General features: G+C 44.6%; 1 protein-coding gene across 3 annotated transcripts in view; it reads right to left on the reverse strand.

The window, feature by feature from the left end:
* OSBPL8 (oxysterol binding protein like 8) overlaps positions 1-21,164 on the reverse strand; it is a 2,810,514-nt gene that overhangs the window by 2,240,186 nt on the left and 549,164 nt on the right. The window lies entirely within an intron of this gene.

Raw genomic sequence — 21,164 nt, forward strand, 5'->3', positions numbered from 1 at the left:
CAACTGATTAATTTAAAAAACAAGCTTGGTTATAGGAGCATAGCTCAGTGCCAACGTGCTCGCCTTGGAAGCAAGACGACACGAAGCAACTGAGGTTCGATCCCTGGGTCCGCGCTTAGACACCTCTGGGTATTTAAGTGTGTTATAAATATGCAACTAAGACAACAACAAAAAAAACAAAAAAATTCTGTAACAGCGTCTCGATGCCGCCGGGCTGTGTGAGCGCTTTTTAAAATAAAATGGGATAGAAGTATGCCGTAGATTGAGCGATTTTCTGTTAATTGTTTAGATATATCAGGGGAGACAGTTTTGCACAAATATACCCAACCTAGCCAGACAGCAAATGGAAGGTAGACATTTAACTGTCAAGTACCTGCAACTTGTCTATTTTTCAAACTTGCAAAACATTTCCAACTTGAAAAAAGATAATTGTCAGCCTTAAATAAAAGCCTTACAGCTGGGCCCACCAATCCCTTGATATGCTGGATGGCCACAAGCTGAACATGGGAAAGCAGGATACATCCTTGATCCAGTGTTTTCCACCATCGGCATGATATTTATATTCAGCTGAACATAATCACCATCTCCGTAAGCATATGTTGGTGATGGGGTTAAGGCACAGCCTTCTCTTGCATCTGGACTCCCTTCTAAGCCCCAGGTCCTGTCAGTGCCAGCATTCTCCAAAGTGTTGTTCCTCCCAAAACACCGAAGGGACCTAGTCAAAGTAGGAGTGTGGCAGGGCAGATTAATTGCTCAAGTATCCCACAGCTTTGTCTAAATTGCAGCTAATGAGCTCTACTAACCAGGATAAACCAGTGTGTACTACTCCATGGTAGTCCAAGGGGATTTGAACAATAGCCCAAGTAGTCCAGCTAAGGAAAAATGAAATCCTTTAATTACATTCCAGCAACATGCAATAGATGTGACTGGTTCAGTTTTATACCACAGGAAATGTATTGGAGACTCATTCCAATAATATTATCAATGTCGAAATGTAACATTCGCCTGAAAACGTGCTGCTGGACCCAATGAACAGTTTAGTACATGAACTTATTTTAATTTCTACATTACGTAAATTGCACATATAATTAAATAAAAATATTGGATTGGCTCAATGCTACAGGCAGTGTATATTTTGACAAAGCAAATTCCTAAACTCTATTTGGGTGCTTCACTGGAATTTATCAACAGAAACGAATGGTGCACTAAAAACAAAACATCTTTATTTAGAACTGTTTTTTGGTCATTCTCAAAGGGACAGAAGCTCTATGATGTCATCCTCTCAACTAATGTTGAATACTTTACATTGTTTAATATGACAGTTAAAAAATGAAATATTATTTCAGAAAAAGCTATGGAACTGAGAATTAGGTTTGCCTCTTAAGTGAAACATTGTCCATAATTAATTAGTGAAGTTTCACTATGAGTTAGTTACCTTAGAAGTATAGTTGTAACAAAGAAGTTACCTCCTTGAATATTCAAATAGTGCACCTGGGTTTTCTATTAGGCAAATAGAGGTCAAACTTTGCTCTCAGCCAGACAAAAAATCAAGTTTGTTGTAGGACAAATACAGGGCGACATACTCTGTGCTGCATATAGGAGAGAAGGGGCAAGGGGTGGGGCGTCGGGGGCAGGCAACCATAAACAATGATTAACCTAGGCAGAGGCTTGTAGTGATGTAAGTGAAACCGCACTGAGGGTACTTCCACGTCACCCTCTTTCTCTTAGGAGAAACATATGGACGGCCTATACCTGCTTAAATCTGCTACAAGTGTCTTCAAAATACAACTGTCATCTTCCTAGCTTTGGAAGCTTATTAGAAGAGGATAGAGGAACCCTTGACTTTGTTACAGCATATCAGACTATGAAAAGTTCTTACAGTTTTGCGTCTTGCTTGCACCATTTAATTCACTCAGCAACTCTTGACTACCAGGTTGCTCTATATACAGCACGACGGGATAGAATTGAGAGGTAATGCAGTCGATTCACCTTACAGCTCTACAATTTTAATAAACTATATCTACATATTATTGGGAAATCACTTGCTATCAATAGCATCCAAGGTGAGGAGGTATGCATGGTAATAAATCCCCTTTATTTCATTTTTTACATGCATCAAAACAGGGACTCCACCGTTAGTATCTCTTATTTCATCTGTTGCATCCAATTGAAAGAGACAGCTTGAAAGCGCTGAAACCACTGCACACATTTAAGAGGCCTTTTATGTTTTATTGAATGCTACATGTAAACAATTTAAGATATTATTAGTTGAATAGATCTATAAAATGTCCATGCATTATTTTCAACTACAATAGAAACCTAAGTGGAAGCAGTTAGAAGTACATTTTTCTACCTACCTCTATTCCCGCCCATCAATTTGATCTAAGAGCTTGCAGGCACTGCACAGTGTCATTAATCAGGATGGAAAATGTGTTTAGCCATATATTGTCTCCAGGATGTGGCGTGTAGATAATTTAAGGGAGGTTTCTTTTCTCTCTTACATTATTCGTCTCATGGAAGCATGATTGATTTGAATCGTATATTGTGAAGAGGCATTTATCTCACCCATGTATTTTTCATTATCAATCAAACCTGGAATGCTTTGATCTTCCCATGAAAGGAACTAAGTGAATATTTTGAAATGCCTACCAAATGTAGGGAATTGCTTCGCTAATGGTAATAAAAGCAATTTGAGCTTCTCCCGGGATTGCATAATGAAGACATTAAATGCTACACGATTTATGAATTACTAGTCCGTGATGACAGGGGACAGAACAGTGGCCATAATAACCATCAACACGTTATGTTTGGAGCACCGCAATTCATACGTAAATCCATGGCATATGTCAATATCATAGCCAACTTAAAACATTCTCGGAGTATCTTTTTCACTGCCATTCACATGCATATGTGCTAGTCCAGACGTATACCGCCTCACATTTTCAATGTAACGTTTGTTGAGCAGCTCATACTTTATATTAGAAGGTGTATATACTATGGCCATTCTATGTCATGTAATCTATTTTCCTAATTGCCAGGGGGGGCACTTCCTTTCTGCTATTTCCGAAAAGAGTTGCAACTCTAGTATATATTAATGGCCACCTTCTGATGCTAAATTTAGCTTTGGCCCCATTAAGTATTGCTCCAAATCAAAGACTAATTTGGGGCAACTGTGCACTTGACTTCTGTTATATGTGTACTTACTAATTTGATTTTGTGGCCTCCTAAATCGGCGTTGCCTGGGGTCCTACTCTTGCAAATACAAAAAATAATAATCACACTGACCACGTTTATTGACAGTTTCCTGCATATTCATATCTGTAAGAAAAGCAGATCCTACAGCACTTAACGAAAAGACTTTACTTGTCTCGTTTGAACTTAACCTCTCACCCCATCTATAAGCTGCCCAACAACAAAGACTAGTGCAAATCATCCCACGTGACTCAAAACAAAATCATGAAAAAATCATCAATCGATTATGGAACTACTCATCATTGAATCACACATCCACATCTATATGCTAGAACGTAACTTGATCCCACTCTGGGTGCCATGCAAGCATCTGCCATTACTAGATTGGGTATTCCACAACACCAAAAACATAACAACCCTACACTGATATTACGATTAGTCAAACATTTCTCTTGTTGTCATCTTTGCCTAGGCACTCATCTCAGCTTCTTCCCTATCAAGAAGACACCAACACTAAACCTCTGGTCCTTGAGCAGAATCCAAAGCTTAATGTGAACAAATTACATACATCAATTAAAACCATGGCTAGACATCTATTTACTCGGTAGCCATTCTTTATCCCAAGGAAGGCCAATCTACAAGCAATACATCACAGAAGCAAATTAACCAATACCACCCTATAGGCCAACAATAAGAACGTCACTAAGGAAAAGGTTCTGCACTGCAGTAACACTCTCCGGCCAACAGTTGCACACTCAGTTATTAAACCAAATCAACTCAAACATTAAAGTACTGACGTCCACGTCAACCTCACGTTTCTTTCTGCTAGCAGCCCCCATGCACCCTCCCACAATAAGCCCACAGTAAACTTGCAAGCATGTGACCCTAGATCTCCTTAACATCGCCTTACTCTGTGCTATATAATATGAAGCTATCCCCTCACATCCATCATAAAAATCATTACTCACTTCCCCAAAGGCTCTCATCCCCATACTAAACATTAAAGGCAGGCCAGATCCTTTTTTACTTGAAGAATATATCTGAATCCAGATTAACTATTATTTCTATTTATTTAGATTTGTAAAGCGCACTACAGCCCAAGGGCATCGAGGCGCTGTTGCAAGAAAAGTGTCTTAGTTGCAGGAAATAAGGCTTTGCTCAGGGTTACAAAGAGCAAGAGCCTATCAAAATGAGGTGAAGCAGGTAGATAGTTGGTTGTGTGTTACATATATCATAAAGTAGCAGAAAAGGTTACAAGGCATAGGGAGAAGTAGCATACAGCACTAGAAGGCAACACGGCCAGTCAGGCCCAGATTACACAAACCAAAGGGTTTTGATACCTTTCTGGCAGGCTGTGTGCGAGTTAATGCTTCTCAGGTGCGGTTGTAGGGAGTTTCAATGGATTGCGGCAATGACAGGCAAGCTAGATCCTCCTGCGCAAGTCCTCAGGGATTTCAGAATGGTGATTTGGTTTGCGTATGAGGTTCTGGTGGGTCTGTCAGTGGCAGGTTCGGCAAATCTCTGATACGTGGAGGGGGCAGTGTTATGGAGACATTTGTGTGCGAGGCCGAGAGTTTTGAAAATGATGCGTTCCTTGATGCGGAGCCAGTGGACTAGTTTCCTGCTTGCTGAAATGTGGTCCCTTTTGGATATGCTGGTGGCAGCCCGGAGGGCACTGTTTTGGATAGTCTGGAGTTTTCTGATATTTTTAGCGGAAGTGCCTGCTAGGAGGGAATTGCAATAATCAAGCCAAGACCCGATTATTGCTCTTGCAATGCTGAGGCAGTTCTGCTCAGACCGGAAAGGTCTAGCTGAATTGAGCAATTTAGAGTGGTATGCCGCAGCAGACACTATGGCGTTAAACTGTCTGAGCATTCAGAGATTGGAGTCTAGGTAAACCCCCACGGTTTTGACCGTCTGTGAGACGGGGATTTGAGTGTCGTCGATTGTGAACAAGCTGTACTTTTCGTCGAGTTTCTTTAGGGTTGCCGGTGATCCAATAAGTAGTTAGTTACTTAACTGTAACTGTATTTCTCCTCTAGGGTCCAGTCTCCACGAACAACCTACATTCGAAAATTGACCCTTTTTACCAAGTGGTGCGAAACATCTTCAGTGAATCCGCTCTCTGCATCCATCAAGCAGATATTACCGTACCTGTTGCACCTAGCGAAAGCAGGGCTTTCCCTTTCGTCCATCAAGGTTCATTTGTCTGCCATATCGGCATACACAACTAACCCAGGTCAACAATCTTTACTCACCAAACCAGATGTAAAAGGATTGATGCGTACTTTCCCGCCAACTCCTACACCAGTTTCTACATGGAGCCTGAACACGGTTCTAGCAGCACTCATGGAGCCACCATACGAACCAATTCACAGGTGTGACTTAAAATGTATATCCTAGAAAGCGGCTTTCTCAGTAGCTATCACATCAGCCAGGAGGATTAGCGAGCTGCAGGCCATGACTTCAGAGCCTCCTTTCCCCTTATTTCTAAGAGACTTTGTCGTACTAAGGACACACACAAAGTTTTTAACCAAAGTACTATAAGAAATTACACTCTCCGAGCGCATCATACTTCTACCTTTTTCATGAATCACTCTTCCGATGCGGAGAGGTCCTTACACTCACTCGTTGATGCAAGGGCCCTAAAGTTCTACATCCAGAGAACTAAAGAATTCCACTCCTCCACTAGACTCTTCATCGCATTTGCTGGCAGGACTAAAGGACAGCACATCTCAAAACAAAGTTTGGCACGTTTGGTTTCCCAATGTATCAGCCACTGCCATCAGGCAAAAGACGATCCACTGGCTAGACCGCCTTCAGCTCACTCCACCAGAGGGAGGGCAGCTTCGGTTGCGTTCCACGCTGGAGTACCTTTGAAAGACATCTGCAGAGCCGCAACCTGGAGCACTCTGCATACGTTCGCCAAACATTACTGCCTGGCAGAAGATGCCAGCAAAGAGTCGGCAGTGGGACAAGCGGTTCTTCGCCATCTCTTTGCGTAAGGTAGGAGCAGCCTTCTTTTCCCGCCTTTCCTGGTAATGTAACTTGTTACTTGTTGTATAGTAAGGCGAGTGGAAGGATTTGCAGAATGTACTTATGATATGGGCATGGCCTAACTGCTTGGTATTCTATTCAAGCATCTGAATCTATGAAAGATCCAATGCTGGAGGACTTTTAGTTACTTACCTGTAACTGTATTTCTCCAGCATTGGTATCTTTCATAGATTCACATGCTCCCGCCCGCCTCCCCTGAGAGGCTGCTCTTTCTCCCAGCGGCCATCTATTCATGTAGTCTTCTACGGCTCAAAATCTGAAGATGGCTGCCTGGGGAGGAGCTTAAACCCTGCTACCTATTTTGCTTAGGGCCATAAAGGAACAAAGTGAGGTGGAGGGACTACACAATTGAATGGTTCATAGGCCATCATGGGCAATCTATATTGTATTTCTATGTATTTCTATGGAAATAATGTGTATATATTAAATGTTTTAATTATTATATAAATCACAGAGGATTCCCAGTCTGACGACGGGGAATATTCAAGCATGTGAATCTATGAAAGATTCCAATGCTGGAGAAGTTTGTTTTTTTCACCGTTAAGGCAGAGCCAATTTTCTACCATCCAGGTTTGAATTGTGGAGTAAATTGTATGATATGATATGGCACTTATAACGCACCTATACACAAGTGTTTCATGGTGCGACGATGCAAGGGAGGGAGACAAAGGGAGGACGGACAACGATCCTACTAGGTCAGGCGTCATTCAGATTTCCCGGTCAGACTCAGTTGCCGGTGAGTGGGATAACGACCTACGTGTCGTCAGCATAGTTTGTGTATGTGATGCCTAACGCATCAAGGAAGTTGAATAATGGCCTCATGAACAAGTTGTAGATGGTGGGTGAAATGCAAGAGCCCTGTGATATTCCACATTTGATCAGATTAGGGCTCGCGCAAGCTTGGTCAGAGAAAACTTTCATAACTCTATCCTGGAGAAAGGATGTGATCCAAGCTGTAGCGTTAGGGGAGAAATTGGCAGCGGAGGAGAGAGGGTGGCAGAGGGTATTATGGTCCACCAAGTCAAAAGTTGCCAATAAGTCGAGGAGCAGGAGGAGGGCTGGTTTGCCTGCGTCTCTGAAATGATCAATTTGATTTTTGAAGTTTAATACGGCAGTTTCAGTCCCATGGCCAGGGCAGAAGCCTGACTGGCAGAGACCAAGAAGGTCATTAGCCTCAAGGAATTTTTGGACCTGCATGTAGGCTGCTTTGTCAGGGAGTTTTAAGAGAAAAGGGACTGTGGTAATGGGTCTGTAGTTCCCTGGGATGGTTGGGTCGAGCGCAGGTTTCTTCAGAAGCGGGCGCATCCAAGCTTCTTTGAGGCAAGCTGGGGCGCGAGGGTGGAGGCACATTCTTTAAACTGTGCGGGACAGGTGTCCCCTTTACAATTGGAGGGTTTGATTTATTTAAGGAGGGTGATGACTTCCTGTTCGTTCATTTCCATGAAGGAAAAGGAGGGGGAGTCAAAGGAGGTGTTACAGTGGAGGTTTGATATTTGTTGGCTTAGGGACTGTTGGTGGGCGATGATTTTGTTTTGAAGGATGTTTAGCTTATCAAGCAAGGCAGCATGAATGCTGTTACACAAGTCTTCGTTTTTAGTGATGGTTGGCATGGGAGCTGGCGATTCCAGCTCCCTGAAAATGGCAAAGATCTCTTTGGAGTAGGATTTAGCGTTAGCTATCCTATTGTTGAAAGAGTTGGCCTTGGCTTTAATAATGGCAGCTTTATATTCTCTGGAGATTGTCTTGAATGCTGATTTAGAGGAGTCACTTGGCTTAGCTAATCAGGTGGAGTGCGCTGCTCTTTTTCTAGTGCGCATCTCAAGAAGTTCAGCAGAGAACTAAGTGTTTGTGTGTTTAGTGCGCTTAGCTTTCCTTAGTGCGAGAAGGGCAATGGCGTAAACCGCTTGGGTGATGATGGTGTTGTAGGTGGAGGCAAGGGTATCGAAGTCACTGGAGAAAGGGGGCTTTAGGGTAGGCACCAAGAGGTAGGGTAAAAGCCTATCCTTAGTGAGCTGACGGGAGCTCCTAGTGAGAGCAGGGGGGGAGTGGAATTACTTGCAAGGGTGGCCCCTTCGGGCAGTTATGGTGGGCGACCCACTCAAGGGTGCATCCTTTGATGTGGGTGAGCTCCTTGACTGCCTGTTTGGAACCTAAGGTGGATAAGGCTTTATTGAGGGTGGCAGCATGGTAGTCGGAAGGGTTGTTTAGGCCTTGGTTGAGGTTTCCAAGGAGGATAGCTTTGGTGTTTATTTTCGATTATCAGAGATAGCGCGCATGGGGGCATCTTCGAAATACGGGACAGGCCCAGGAAGTCGGTAAACCATGTGGAGGGCAATAGTGCAGTTGGAGGAAGGGTTGACTTTAAGGAGCAGGTAGGTCATCACTGTTGAAGCCTAGTTCTCCTTGCACCTTTCTGATTGGAATGGTCTTTTTAGCTGTGAGAGCTACCCCTCCACCTTTCTGAAGAGGGGCTATCTTGCCTAAAAATTGTGTAACCCTGAGGGAGGGCAAGGGCTGGGCCAGATGCTTAGTGGAGCCAAGTTTCACAAATGATTAGTAGATCAAGGTTTCGGCTCGTGATGAAATTGAGAATGTCCAGGGCATGGGCTGGGACCGACCAGGCATTAATGAGGGTGCAGCTAAGGGAGGGGCTGGGGGGGGGAGGTTTAGGAATTACAAGGTTTAGAGAAAGGTGGGGAGTGATTCAAGGGAGGGGGGGCTAGCATCAGCGGCCGCTGGCGGCGTACTAGGGGCACACACTATGACAGTATCCGTGTTGATCATAACAGGCAGAGCGGTGGCAGCAGCTGGTGGTAGCAAGGGGGCAATTAGTGTAGCGGATTCATAGTTGAACATTACAGGAACAGTGGTGGAGGCAACTGGCGGTAACATAGGGGCATATACTCTAACATCCTGGGAGGTGTTGGTAAAAGGCATGGTGAGGGATTCCACAGGTTTTAGTGGAGGAGCCGACAGTGCTTCATCTGGAGCCCGTGCTGTACTCTCCGGAGCACTTGCAGGCAGAGACAGTGCCGGGTGAACAACAAAGTGTTGGCAGTCGAGGGTGGGCTGCTTTTGTGTGCGGTAGTCTAGTGGAGCGAGTGAAAAGTCTTTGAAGTGAAGGTGCAGATACGAGCTGTGACGCCCTGTGCGCCAAGGTTTGTATTTGCATGGATGTCCCACAGAGAGGATATAGTGAGGATTTCGGGGGTGAAGGTTTGACACGAAATGTAGTCGGGGCAAATTGAACCAAGTGTTGAGCGTGCAGGGATCCCCTTGGGTTGGCCTTTAATTGAGCCAGGCGGGAGGTCGGCTTGAAAGAAGGCAAAGGTGTCACCTGTGCGACAGTGGGTGCTGAATAGACAAAGCCGTTATTACAGGCAATCACATTCAGCTGAACGTGGAGGGCGCACGAATGGTACGTGAGCCTAGACCCTAGCCGCCAGGTTCTGGTGTGGAGGGGCAGGGCAGAGGAGGCAAGTGGGGCGGTGAGGGTGCGCGTTCAAAGGCGTGTGGCCCTCACGCCTGGGAAGGCAGGCATATATGAAACTGTTGTGGCGATATTAATAGAGCAGGCGGATGGGCTACAGCGTTGCTGTTGGCAGGGGGCCGCTTACCTTAATGAGGACTATAGGCTTGGCTGGCGGCGGGCGGCATCTCCGAGTAGTGGAGAGCTGAAGAGAGCAGCTGAGGCCTTTTCCTCCAGCCTTCTCCAGATAGCTTCACCTGCCGGTCTCCTTCCTCTCCCTTTAAGGCAGGAGGGGAGGAGCAGGCTGGCTGGGGCAGCCAATCAGTACTCGGGCCAGCGGCGGCTATAATTTTACAGTACAACAAAGAGACTCTAGGGGAATAAACAGAAAACGACAACCCTGGTATGGAGAACATAACAAGAACAGACCTTTCGAATGGATTGTCCTCCCACGTATTCCTAATTTTTGATATTTATTTTCCAGCTTCAGCTGCTTCGGAATTGGTTTTCCCCTCGAAAGAGGGTGCTGTGCACTGGTCTAGTCGACTCAATGTCCCTTGAGGGCCTCCGTCCGACATCACCAGTGTATGTAGCACGCACAGCGCTCGTTGCCTTCAGTTCCATTTTTCTGACACAGCTTTCACCTCGAGAGAAATACAGCACGCTTCATTCTTCATCGAACTTCGGTTCATTGAATTTAAATTCATTACATCTTCACCGTCGGCTCCATCGATGCCAAAGACAGGTGTAAAAAATGCCAAGATTGTGGGGCAAAAATGTCAATCACCGACCCCAACCACATATGTCTGTGGTGCCTCGGCACGGAACATCGCACAATGGAGTGTAATTCCTGTCAGGCAATAACCGACAAGGCTCTAAGAGAGTGTAAAGGTAAATTAGCAGTGGGTGGGATCCCTTCGAAAGTCCACTCCTAATATTTCGACGGAAGAGATCAAAGAAAAGATCTCGATAGAGGAGTCGATCATGTCATTCTTCATCAAAGGAGCAAAAGAAAAGACATCACAGATCTCCTCCGACCTCAAGCAATTCCTCCCCCTAGAGGATTACATGCCCAACCTAACACAACACCCCGGCCAAGTGGGATGCATTTCGGAGGGATATGATTAACATATTCGAGGAGGAGGCCTTGACCCCCTCGAAAGAGAAGAAGACCATGCCCCTGTCACTCTGCATAAAGACAACAAAGGGAAGTCAAAGGCTAAACTCTGTGAACCCTCCAGTCCGGGACACAAGCTAGATCCTCATTGAGAGCCAGCAAGGCCTCGAACCGACGAGAATTCAGCCCTTCGAGGGCTTTGTCGAAGAGAAAGAAGTCGACAATAACTAGTTCTATCCCACTGACGCCTTCAGCATCGGAGCCGTCGACATCATTGGCTTCAAAACCTTTTTTAATTACTTTTTCGAAGCTGTTAAAGCCTCCAACGACACAGGAAAAGACCTTTAAGCCTTTACCAAAGAAGGACTTTAACAATCTATGAACACCATACTCCACCTTTTTGCCTGCAATATGGACCTCCAGATGTACCAGATTCCTTCATATCAGAGGAGTCCAGAATTAAAGATATTTATGAAAATCTTCAAACCGGCAGTTGTGTGGATACATCACCTGAGCTAGAATTTGGATGGCCAGACCTCTCTGATCATACCGATCATACTGATGCCTCATATAGGCAATTAATGAGCAAGTAGTGGAATTTTTAAGATGGAGTAGACCTGCTCCTCCTTTTGAGCAGGATGATTTAACTGACATACTGGACCAAGGTCCACAGAGATCCCATCTTGACGTTTCATGTTGCGCTCCAAAAAAAGGGTTACAACCAATTGGTAAACTCTAGAAACAATTTCTGCAGTTAACAAAAACTTCTCTGGGAAATTTAGGCCGTCAGCAGTGATCATGAATAGCTGACTAAACATCCTACACCAGAAAGTTTAGTAGTCCAGGCAGCTATGTCCACCAAACAGTCCGCATACCCTATTCTACCGGACAGACAAGCGGGTGGACACTTGGACACAGAAAATCTTAATGCAGGAATCAAGGCCTTGATGTCTTCAAATGCCACTTGTGCCTTGTCAAAGTGTACGTTTAACCTGAATATGCCATTTTGACGGCTCTCGACTGTTGGGCAGCAAGGCTGATGAAAGCCGGGCGACCTCCAAAGCTCCAGCAAAGTCTCTCAGTGCCGCAATCAGACAGCCTCAACATTCTTACCCAAGTACATCATCTTGGAGGGGTAAGTCCTTTTGTTTCTATTCCTCAGTTGGATGAGCGAGAGGACAGGCTAGTCAGAGGCCAGAAAAGATTCCCTTGTGGTGGATGAGGGAGAAGTACTAAGTCTGCCCAAACAATGGCTACTTTGCCCACAGCCGCTGCTTCAGCCACCTCAAAAGCTCTCTGAGGCCTTCGCCCACAAGAGCCCAGTGGGAGGCAGTCTCTCAGGGCATCTGCAAGAATGGCAGGGCATTACTTCAGATGCATGGGCACTGGAAACGGTAGCCCAGGGTTACTGTCTCCCTTTATAAAAAGGGCCTCAGGATCATCCCCCGGGTAACAGCTCTTTCAAAATTCCAGATCCTGTAAGGGATTTCAATCAGGCACACACCCAGGTCTCGCGTAGCATGTAGTGCACAATGAAACCCTTATTTATTTTTGTCTATAAGTTCAATATTCTGAATGACATACCACTCATATCGCACCCGTCTCAAAATACCCCCCAGGTCAAACTGAACCAGGAATCAGGCTAGTTTGTAAAGGTAAAGATTTATTTATTTAATATTCAAATCACACAAGTTTTAACTTAAATAAAACTTGTGTGATTTGAATAATAAATACATCTTTACCTTTACAAACTAGCCTGATATATATATATATATATATATATAACAATTCAGAATATAAGTCAAGCAATTGAATTCACTTATAATGATGCAGCATAGAAAACGCAGGAAAAAGAACAGTTTTGTTTAGTGCACAGATAGCGTTTAAGTCAATAGTTCCCCCTGCAAAGTACTGAAATACAAATGAGCAATCCTACACAAATGTGAGGAATCAGCAGGTATTCAGGAATGAAAGACCAGGTCTAGAGTTTATAGGCAATCTTCCCTCCCCAAACAAGAGAGAAAACCGTTTTTGGAAATGGACTCTTAAAATGACAGGTGAACAATGGCTTGTGAAATACTGCAACAGGTTGTAAAAAGGCTTAAATTGATAGAATTTCTGAGGAAAGCAACACTAAACAGGTCCTAACACACATGAGCTATAATATAAACAACAGTACACACTTAAGATCAGGATGGGATGGAGGAAGCACTTTGAAATGGGGAAAAGACACGTGTAAACTTTTGAACTTTGTAAATTCGCAGCAAACTTTTACTGTGCGATATTGGAGAAAAACGGGTCAAATACATATTTTACACATACATGTAACACAATATGTTCCGCAGTGCGGTTTTTAGTTGTGGATGTAGCTAAGCGTCTTCGGTATCAGTGAGAGTTGAAATTTCGTTTCCATCTATAAAACTGAAGATGTTATGGAGGTTTTAGGGAGCGGCATTTTTGCAAAATAGGCACGAAAATGAAAACAGAAATTCGATTTTAAAAATGACAGATAAGCATTCTTGTACTATATTAATGACTATGAAAAAGAGAATGCCACACATGAATCAGCTATTCACGGCTGCTCATAACTTTTCATGTGTGATGCTCTAGTTTCCGTTCTGTTTGGGAATTACTTTAATTCATCAAAATCACTAAGGAGTTATAGTTTTGTAACACAGATGAGAAAATCAGCGCAAGAATGGTTCTAACAATACTAAGGTTCTGAATTGAAAGATGGGATGGGTTGACATTGGGATGATACAATGCAGATATACTATGGGTCACTGTTCTTCCTGTGAATACTTACAGTCCTGTAATTAAATTGGACCGTCGGCTCTGGTCATTGGGTCGGATCAGGTCTACTGGCAGCAGGGCACCTCTGGAGGGACTGGATCAGCGGCGCGGTTCTGGTCAATTTTGGACTGTACCGCAGACTGGATTTGGAAGGGCCCTTCTGGTCACTGGACACTGCAGAATACAGGATGCAAGTTTCAGCGGGCAAGCCTTAATGGTAGCAAGCCAAGCTGAATCAGAATTATTCTTTTAAGTTTTGGATGTTTGAAATTGGGTCAAGCTAGCAAGTGTTCAGCAATGCCAAGTCTGGATCTTCAAAGAATTCTGGAGTCAGCTAGAAGATGAAGAGTTCTGGGACAAGGTGCTGCGCAGATATCTGGATGGGTTCTGGAAGCAGTGTGTCCTATGTGTTGTGAAGTTCCTATATTTATACTATCAAATGCCATCCCCCAGTTTATGGTGTGGGTAGAACTTCAAAAACACACCCCACGGCTGTGATTGGCTGCAGGCACATGCTTTGTCCTGGTTGGCGGTCTGAACAGAGCTGTCATCTTTATGATGCGATTTAGAAACTCCCACATTGATTTTGACCACAAATTAACTTTCCCATAAATACACATTTTTAAAATTATGCCCTCTACTCAAATCAGACATATGCATAACATTTTTTATGGTTTATCCTGGCGTCCAATTCCCATCTCGAAGCAAGCTCTCTTTCTCATTCTATAGGATTTCATCAATTTTAATCATAACAGTTTGGATTAATAATTTATAATTCGGTACACCTATGGGCACTTATCAGTGGATCATGTACATACAATCTTAGGCTTGCAACATTAATAGTTCAGTTACCATAAGGATTTTTTCGTGACTCTGGTTCCTTAAGTGGTACAGATTTCATCAATGTCTTAAAAGCATTGGCCTCAAATTAGGTTAACATCTACCAATTTTTTGATTTATACTCCTTCAGGTTGCCCCGTTAAAGAGTTGCAAACTTAACCCCAAATACAGATTTAAATACCAAGAAGTTATGAGTTTTTTTATTTTTCTCCTTTCAACAAACTGCTGCCAGATCCCTTTGATCAGGGTGGGTGTAGAGGGAAGCATCCCGTTCCTCCCCTTCCTGGATAGGGAAGCTCCCCTGTAGAGATCAGTTGGGCAGCTTGCCATTGTTCTTGGCTCAGCCAGAGACGAATGTCTGAGGCTCCCTTTGTTTTCATTATGCGGGAACCATTAAGCAGCCATACGCCTTCCTGTAGCAATTGAGTGTCAAGCTGAAATGTGAATATTCCCAGGCTGGTCTGTCAGATCAGAATTAAATAGTGGATTAGCTCCAGACTGGGTTCCATTAAATTAAAGTCTTGTCATTTCACATATAAAATATAAGCACAGTTTATAAGGGATTTGGACATTTTAAAAGAATTAGCCCTTCACAAACATGCTTTAAATAGGCGGATTTTGCAATTTTAATCAGGAAACAAAAACTCTTTTAAACTGGGTTTGACAGCTAATTTTTCTGATGCAGCCATCAGTCAGTGAGGCCTGGATTCCTCTGACTGCACTGGAGAATCTATGATTTCAGCACACTTTCCTTTCAATAATTCACTGGGAAAATGACTGAATTTAGCGCCAAAACAGCACTTTGAAGGTTGCCATTATTGAGGAATCTGTATTTAAGGGATTTTAGCCCACCTTTGTGGCATTGATTCATGTGACAGGTAACAACGCCCACTGTCATCCTCTCGCAGGGAGTTTTTGCTTTGACCTCAACTATGCCCGTTTGTGGCAGGGTGTTCAGCTCTTTTGTGGTTTATGAACCATGCATAGTTTTGCAGATTTGGTGCGCACAGGGTTAGCGCCTCCACTTTTCTGGCAGATTCTTTTCCCCATTGGCAAAGGGATGTAGTGTGGCGCATTGGCATGGGTTGAAATATCCCACAATCCACTCCTTGTGAATTAAATTTTGATCCTGCCAGAGAGAAGGTGCTATAGAACCGATACCTGTAGCAGAGAGGAACAAAGGTTGGTATTCTCCTTATTTTCTAATCCCCAAGAAGGATGCAGGATTGAGACCCATCTTAGACTTCAGAAACTTGAACAGGTTCCTCCGGAAGGACAAGTTCAAGAAATGAAACCCTTTGTCAGATCCTTCAGGCCCACCAACTCCAAGCCCGGATGGTGTCATTGGACCTTCAGGATGCTTACTTTCATGTGCCTATCCAGCACAGAAGTTACTTGAAAGGTTCACAGTTGGCGGTTCTCATTATCAGTTTTGAGTTCTGTCCTTCGGGCTGACCTCCGCTCCAAGGGTTTTCACCAAGTTAATGGCGGTGGTGGCAGCGAGTCTCAGGAGAGGGGGAGGATTTCATATCTACCCCTGCCTGGACGATTGGCTAATCGAGGCACGTTCTCCTAAACAAGCCAGGGAACATCTCATTACCACCTGCCACTCCCTCCAGACTGGGCTTCTCCCTCAATTACAAGAAGTTCCAGATGATACCATCACAAAGACTCCAGTTTATCGAAGCAGTCCTAGATGCATCCTCTGGGAAAGCCTTGCCACCTGAGGTGAGGGCTCAACACATTCTGCAGGTGGTCACCAGTAATCGTCTACCCTCCAGTCCTCCATGTGACAGCCGGAGCTTTTGGACGTTCTGGTGGGTCCCGGAAAGTGTTGAGCACTTAGCGATGTGGCTGAGATCCCAGACAATGCAGAGTTGAGCTGCGGAGGGGTTGAAGCTTGCACAACATGCAGAGAAGATGGCGGCCGAGGCCATCCCTAGCAGATTTGGGAGCAGCAAAGCGCTGGTGTTCACCCTTGCATTGGGTGGCCACTGGGAATGATTGCCCAGCGGTGTTGCCAGCAGCTGGGACAGCGGAGGTGACTGGGACCTTCATGATCCTCGTCGGAGACCTGCGGAGCCACTCCGATTGCATGTAGCTGGAGAAGCGAGGCGGGAGACTACTGTGGGGCAGGGAGGCCCAACTAGCTAATGGTCTGCAGGTGAGGAGAGCTGTGTGGGAAGGAAAACTCACTGTGGGAAGAGCGAGCGACAGCAAGGAAGTGGGCAGATCAGAACCCAGTCTCAGGGCACCCACAGCAGGGGCTCCGGTTCCGGTTGCAGTGGATATTCCTGAGTGTGGCACGCTTCATACACAGAGAGGCTAAGCAGCTAGAGGTTTAACAAGAAACCACACTCTGGATTAGAAGGGCCTGGTCCCAGCGTGAACTCCTGCAGAAACGGCGCTGCAACTACACAAGTGTGGCTCAATACACGAGCGGAGCGAGCGTGTAGGGGGAGGCTAGTTCCGGAGCCACATTGTGGATGTAGAGCCCTGTCTCAATGCAGGCTTTGTATGAATTTTCCCGGGTTGTCACTAGTGGGGCTCGTTCTGTACATAAAGCAGGCAAGAGGCGGAGACCTGAATTGACTTCCTATAGTGCAGCAGCACAGTACTGGTGAAAGGGTCTTCCTGAGGGTCCTCTTCTACTTGGTGTGGTCAAGAGGCTTCTGAGGATTCTTGTGGGAGATGGGAGTCATTCTCAGCTACAGGCCCCTAACCCTAATTGCATACACCTATGTGTGAAAGGGCCCACCAGAGGAGTTGCTGGGGGGTTGGGGAGGTGAGGCAGCTACACCGCCAGGTTATTTGGTTGTATCCCCAGACAAAAGGTCAGGGGCTACAACCAAAAGGCTAGCTAGCCCCAAGTCCTAAACGTCCCGACATTAGCATAGGCCTGGATCTTTTCCAGACTTAGCAACAATCCTGGGGCCCGCCCATCCTGCCTCCTGTGAATTCTTGTAAAACAACAAGAGGTTACGTATCCTGCACTTATGGCCAAGCAGGCTAAGGTCCAAGGGGGAGTCGGTGATGCCATCAAGGCGCTATTGCAGGGCACAGACATACCCAAGAAGAAACAAGTTGTGGCAGCAGCCCAGATCCATTCACCAATTGCCCTGTAGGTGGACTCCAAGCACCCCCCCCCCCATGCATCGGTCCGACCTCCAGTGGATGTCATCAGAAATTAAAAAAGAAATCCAGGACAGTTTAGTGGCACTTTCAAAGACAATTTTGGAGTTAAGCAATCATGTGGTTACCATAGAGAAGATGGTGGAGGAGTTTGAATCTACCCTTTGCAACCATGGATTTGAGCATGATGCAACCCAGAAGCGAATGGCTGAGCTTGAGCGGCAGTTGGAATGGGTGATGGATAAGCAGGTGGACGCATAGAACAGGTCCAGACGCAACAACATCCGGCTGTGAGGGATCCCCAAGTCAGTCTTGGATGATAACCTGGAAGCGCATGTGTGAGCACTGTTCACCTCAACGCAGCAGACAACAATGAGAAACTCCTGGACCGCACGCACTGAGTGTTTATGGTATTTCGGAAGAATAAAAACCTACTCCAAGATGGGCTCACCAGGACTCATTCGTTTCAGACGAAAAAGAATTATGGGAGCGGTACGCCAGCACTATTTTGTCAGGTTTCGGGACTCCTCCATATGCATTTATCAGGATTTGGCCCAAGCGGCGTTGCAGCAGCGGAAAAGATTGAGACTGGTGACCGGCTGGTTGCGTGACAATGGTGTGCGCTACCGCTGGACCATCCCTTTTGGATGGAGCGGGGCGGGGGGGTGGGTCAGGGGCTACTGGATCTAGTCCCTATGATGCCTGGGGTGGTTGTACAATCCCAGGGGTGGTGTCATGGTGGGTTGTGCGGCCGTTTGGTTCTGTTGACGTTTCAATTGTGGTTTGTGGCACAGATCATTTGGGATTACACGCCTCGGCACACAGCACTGAGGGGTGCTGGCAGATGGGATAGACCTGGAGGCCAGTATGGTGGATGTAACATTTCTGATCCTGAATGTCCAGGGCCTCAACTCCCCTTCAAAGCGCATGTCTATATTGAGAAGATAAACGGAAATAAAAGCGTCTACGGTTTTCCTTCAGGAAAAGCATCTGTTGGCAACGGATGAAAGGCGCAGGAGGTGTAGGTTGCTTTCCCCGGCAGTTTTAAGCATCTGCAGGTGTGAAGAGTAAAGGCGTGGACATTTTGTTGGGTGAAGACATCGCATTTGAGACGCGCTTCCTATATTGGACCCGGAGGGGCTGTTTCTCATTTTGAAGGGTATGTTGAGGGATCAACTATTCACCTGTATGCTCCCAATGCAAAAACAAGAGGGTTTTATTCAGTTACTGGGTAAGCGGCTGAGAGGTATCATTGAGGGTCAGGTGTTGGTGGATGTGGATTTCAACTGTGTGGTTGACCGAAGTCAAAACCTTGTCTCAATTATATAGCTTCCACAGGGTCAGCCAAGAAAACTGCCTCAGGGCTCTATAAAATAGCACTTGAGACAAGGAGGGTACAGCTGCCGAACATCAAGGGGGAATGGGAGTTGGGCTCTCGGACGCACAGTGGCCAAGACTATGTCATCTCACAAAACAGGTGTCTTATCAGTCTAGGTTTTGGCTAATCCAATTTAAAATACTGAATAGGGTACACCTAACTCCAGCGCGATTGAGGAGAATGTATCCAACACATACAGGAAAATGTCCTACATGCGGATGAAACTGAGGCGGATTTGATACTAATGCTGTGGTCATGTGGGAGACTCACTCAATATTAGACCGAGATCTGTGAAGCATTGGACACCATAGTAAGGCAATCTGAAGTGGGATCAAACTGTGTGTGTTGGGATGTATACTCAAAATAAATACAGTGAAACGTAGACTTGTAAACACTGGACTCCTTCTGGCTAAGCGTGTCATCTTGTTGAGGTGGAAAAAGGGGAAGCATTGGATGCATGATATGGTATGGGCACAAGATCAGGAGGAAACATATTCCAGCCTACTTCCTAGCACTGATATATTGAAATACATATGGGAGAGCTTCCGCCAATACTTCAACGAAAAAAATGAGCAATGCCAGGAGTGAGGATGATGTGTCATGAGAGCTCATTGTAAAATGCTCATGTTCGGCACACTATATGCTACATGTAGTACAGTGAAAATATTATGTCAATGTTATTTACTGTGCACTTTATTTAAAGTTTTTAAAAAATGACTGTGTGGTTGACCACTTGATGGATAAAATGTTGCCTCCCACAGCGAACGACCACAGACATAGGCAAGATCTGGCCAGGTTTGAGGGCACTGGAGCTTACTGAGACTTGGAAGGTTTTTTTCGGCAACTTGACAAAGTTTACGCACTTTTCGGCAGTACATAGGTGTTTCTCAAGAATAGATACGCTAATGGTCTCTGTAACTTTAATCCCAACGGTGAAGGCACTGGAGATTGGTTGCACAAAATGCATAAAGGTGGCTAATTCTGACCACAAGTTCTCTGTATGTCTATGATTTAACAATTGCTGAGATACAACTAGTGATCTGGGTTTATTAACAATGGAAATTGTAAGAGGTAGTGTGAATCATACAAACATAATCTAACAATATTTATACCAATACTATGACATTGTGCATCACACGTTAAATGTCTGCTCTGTTTTTGCTGTTTCATCAATGTTCAATATGTTTGTATATATTATGATTCCTATATAAACCTATGGGGTTTGCTAAGTGCAATTGCAATTCTGTTATTCTAACCAGTATATATTGAAAGGTTTGCTCAAAGCTATATAATTACATGTGCTTCTTAATGTTCAATTGGGCAACATCAGAGACAAGGTATGGTTTTACGGCCTACATCCCCAGCAACGGGTAGCCTTATATAATGAAACATTTTTCAGGTAAGCTGTCAGTTATCAATTTCTTCTTTATTCCATCACTGATGCAAAAATGTCAGAGTAATGCAGTCAAATCGATCTAATTTCCTTGATGCAGCAATGGCTGAGTATTAACTTGGATTTTTATTCATGTGTGATCTAGCGACCAGCTCTTACGTGTACAGCAGTCGTGGTATCATCCCAATCCAAGATGGCAGAATTATCTCCATTTTTTTTATTGTAACATAGTTTATACAAACTTTTATTACACATTCACCATTCACTTCAAGCCTCTTGGCTTCAATTTAAAACATCTTCAAGAAAAAGAAAAAAGAAAAAAAATCCTATAAATGACAACATTAACATCATCGTCCCGACTTCATCCTCAACGTCATCGTGATCGTGTTCATCGTCAGCAGGCCCCCAAGGTCTGATATAAAACTCACATGCTGCTCCTCGTCTACGCTACACGGGAGCCATTATTGCATCCATAAAATCTACCAGAGCACAGCTTAATTTAATGTTTTTTCCCGCCAATATCAAGAACCACCAATCCTTCATATTTCCAGTTTGGGGGACAAATCTGCTGAGATGAATTAGTTGTTTGGAATTTAGTTCTATGCATTCCGTAATCAAGTGCTTTGATGATTCAACTGGGACAAGACAAAATCTACATAGGTTGTTAGAAGTTTTTCGTATTGCTTTAGGAACAACATTTCCTTGGTTTTATAAGCATTTAGCCTTAGTCTCAGGAACTGATCTCTATGATTCCGCAATGGAAATTGTTAAATACTGCAGCAACTGGTCTACT

Source organism: Ambystoma mexicanum, chromosome 12 (genome assembly GCF_040938575.1).
Source record: "Ambystoma mexicanum isolate Mex_15411 chromosome 12, UKY_AmexF1_1, whole genome shotgun sequence".
In the NCBI taxonomy this organism is placed as follows: Eukaryota; Metazoa; Chordata; class Amphibia; order Caudata; family Ambystomatidae; genus Ambystoma; species Ambystoma mexicanum.